Consider the following 3840-nt stretch of genomic DNA (forward strand, 5'->3'; position numbering starts at 1 on the left):
ATATTCATTATACTCTTCACCAGTGGATTTTAAGAATTTTTGTTCTAATTCTTCTACATCTGTAATCATATATTGATTTTTTTTCATGTTTTTTCCCTTTATTATTTTCTTTTTGAGTTATTCTAAAATCTTGAGGTGGATTAATTATAATCATATCTTTTCTTTTAAGGTTTTTATCTAATAGGACATTTCTTACTTGTAGATTATGTTCTAAATTTTCTAATCTTTTATATATATCTTTAAAACTTTCATTTGTGGTGTTTTTAGGTAAATATGGATAACTAGATTTTTTATGTTTTTCAACTTTTTTCAAAAATTCTTCAATTATATTTTTTTCATCTACTATGTTCATCATAATTTTAGGTTCATAACATGGCTGTGATACCATTTTTTCGGAGTGTGCAGCGGAGGGGTTAATATTTTTGAGCCAATTAAAATCTTCACAGGTATTTAAAATATCACAATAGAATTTATAAAATTCACTATCTTTTGTTAAGATTTTTTCTTCAATAATTATATTTAATTTTTTAATTCTTCTTTCAAGGTTAAGAATTATTTTATGTATATCATTTTTGGTTTTGATTGCTCCTTTATCTATATAAACATTTTTATGTTTTAATTTTGAATCTAAATATTTGGTAAAGAAAATTTTTAGATCTTCTGTTGAATAATTTAATTCATTATTTATTGCATTTCTTATATCAATAAAATTTTGTATAATATTTGGGTTTAAATTTATTAAAGATTTATGATCTATATTTCTCTGAGAACCTAATTGAAGGTTTTTTGCATTGTAATGGCTTTGGTTGCAATTTCTATATGAGGGGTAATTTTGGAAAAAATATTGTTCAAAGACTATTCTTCAAATGATTATATTTTTTGTTCTAATCTTACAAACTACTCTTATATTTAGGCTATATGTAGGTATTTCCTCCAGGAAAACTGACTTGGCCGACTGCTTTCTGCTACTTCTACGATGGATGGAACACACGTTCGCTATGAGCCTGTTGCTTCCTCGTTTCTTCTTTTTCGAAACCTGATGAATATCCTTTCTGTAGCTATTCTGATAGCCTAATTCAAGATGGTTGAAGTGTTGGAAAAAATTGAGTGAGCGGCAAAATTTTCGATGGGACCCGTTAGTCCAATGTGGAATATCAAAGTTGATATGTGTTCTCCTCCACGAGAACATCGATTTCATGTATTTATTAGCCAAAAATGAAGTTCGGGTGAATGAGAAATTGGAGCTCAAAGTTGGTCATTGGAAGTTGATTTTGTGGGAAAAAATGTATTTATCCCACATAGGAAAACCAAGGAAACTTAAACCACTTTATATATGTCTGTGCTTTGAAGATGTGTAATCATGTGTAGTATAGAGGCTCTCTCCACGTGCGCGCGCAGGGGGTGCAAATCACGAACCGAAATGGCTTTCGGACGTTGAACTTGGGTGCGGGCGCGACCTGTTCACACAAATGTCGGACCGAACAAGGCAAAAATGGCCCCATCGGAGAGCCCACGTTTTTTTTAGCTTTCTCCAATGACTTTTGAGTTTCTAAACTGCAGAAACTCCCAATGTTTATTGCTAGAACTGAAAAGCTGAAACTCCAGTGATTCCAATGGACAGGACTCAGTCTATATAAGGGACGCTCACTCCAACAATTCAATACACGAACTAAAATTTCTCTCTGCATACGAAAATATTCTTCCCAGTTTTTCACGCAGTGTCTTTTTCCCAGTTCCAGTCTCCATACAGTGTAGTTTCTGTTCCCTTCCAGTCACGTGCAGTTCGTCGGAGTAGGACCGCGGCTTATTACCGTTGTATCCTGGGAGACTGCCGCTCGAACTGAACCTCCAGCACCTACGGTGAGAGGGCGAAACTGTCTTAAGGAAATTATGTACGCACAGGTCTCGGTTTGAAATCTGCTGCAGTTTGTGTTTTCTTTCTGCAGATTTATTTCATTGCAGTTCATGTAATTTCTTTGCAGATTCAGTTTATCCTTGCAGTTTCAATTTCCATTTATTTTTGTAGATTATTTTTGCATCAGTTTCCATTTATTTCTAAAGATTATTTTCGCATTACTATTTAATTCATGCAGTTTATAGTTCCATAGTGTGCAGCTTCTAGATTCATCGTTTACAGTTTTAGCCTGCAGTTAACTTATATTTCTGATTTTATGTTGCTAAATATTTTTTTTTCAGCCGTTGGAAAATCTTGAAGAGAGGGATCCAACAGTGTCTCTGGTGCCTATGGCGACTGGTTTACAAATTGCAGCCATTTTCTCGTGAATTGCTAAGCCAACGGGTCTTTATATGGAATCTTTTCTAGAGGTTGAAAGGAGATGGTTTTGTGTCTTGTCTTGGTGGGAGACTGGTTTAAAGTATAAGACATCTTTGTTAGATCTTTAACCTTGCTCTTTTCCATGAATTATTTTCCTTATATTCTTCAAACTTCAAGTGAGGAATGGGTGTGGTCAGTGGAATCATGTGCATTCAGTTGATACATACACTTTAATTTGCTTTTATGTACGCTCTCTCTCCTAACTAATTTTAGATTAAAACCTGGTCTTCCATCTCCTCCTCTCCCTTTTTTCCTTTGCTGCTTGTAATATAATGAAGTACCTAACATCACATAATGTGGCCAGTAGGTGATATGAGGATCAAAAGGGTTATTTTCTTTAAATTGATATATATTTGAAAAGTTTGTTTTTTGTCTTGTTCAGTTCAACGTATTAATGCTTTTAGTGCTAGTTACCAAACTATAATATGTACCTTAATAACATAGGGACTTGAATATTCAAAGTAAAATATTATTATTGATTACATTTCTTTATCATTTGAGACGATAAAAGTAGAATTCATTACCACATCAAACCTCAACCAAGCTCTTCATATCATTTCCAGCTATTCAAACTGTGGGAGAATAATATCATACTTTTTCGTGAATATATTCCTGTGTATCTGTTCTTAGGAATGTTTGAAGCCTTGTTTGGGACCAATTATATTCCTCTTATAAAACAATATATTCACTTCGTATAACAAATAGTGTCCTTGTTACCCAATGATGTACATAATTTGATTTACATTTAGCCCATGATTTGTCCCCATTTTTCAAAACTCTTTTTCAATCACACATTTTATAGGATTTACAATTTTTATAAATTTTTAAACTACATATTTCATTGACATTTATCAAAATCTACTAAAAATTCGATTTTTTTTAGCTAAATCAAACAGAGACTTAGTACTAGCAACAACAATACTACACTTTGTTGTTACAAATTCCACTCATTTATTGGTTTAGTTCATCGTTATATGCAAGTGTGGTCACAAGAGCTTGAGACATGGAGCCTTAAGAATTATAAGTTTTCAAGAGTGGATATCTTATGCGACTATGTCAAACCTCTATTGTCTTAGAATTCTTACTAAACCTTTCAAGAATTTATACGGTAGCCAATATGTTGGAAAATTGTATACAACATCAGTACTTTCATGTGTATTTTTGTTGATATAGGTAAGGGGAAATAAAATGGAAAAGGGCAAACGGCAAAAAAGAAAGAGTGGATAGAGAAGCTTACTCTATTATCAGAGCCAGGTTTCGATCCTGGGACCTGTGGGTTATGGGCCCACCACGCTTCCGCTGCGCCACTCTGATAAGTTGGTCACAATTGGTAACCAAATTTATTTAAAACATATAAAAAATCTTCCCCATGTTATCTAAAAGATTGATTTTGAACTTTTGAGTTTCTTCGAAATTGGATCATAGTGGCATTCCCCTCAAAACCAATAATAATTACTCGTTCTTAAGTTTTAGTTATTTTAATGCCATCAACGGTGGATAAGAGA

General features: G+C 33.1%; 1 non-coding gene across 1 annotated transcript; it reads right to left on the reverse strand.

Moving 5' to 3' along the window:
• Window positions 1-3577: 3577 nt before the first annotated feature.
• Window positions 3578-3649, reverse strand: TRNAM-CAU. Its single transcript has one exon. It is a non-coding gene; the product is annotated as a tRNA-Met (tRNA).
• Between the last annotated feature and the right edge of the window lie 191 nt (window positions 3650-3840).

The sequence above is a fragment of the Olea europaea genome, unplaced genomic scaffold (genome assembly GCF_002742605.1).
Source record: "Olea europaea var. sylvestris unplaced genomic scaffold, O_europaea_v1 scaffold1932, whole genome shotgun sequence".
Taxonomy (NCBI): Eukaryota; Viridiplantae; Streptophyta; class Magnoliopsida; order Lamiales; family Oleaceae; genus Olea; species Olea europaea.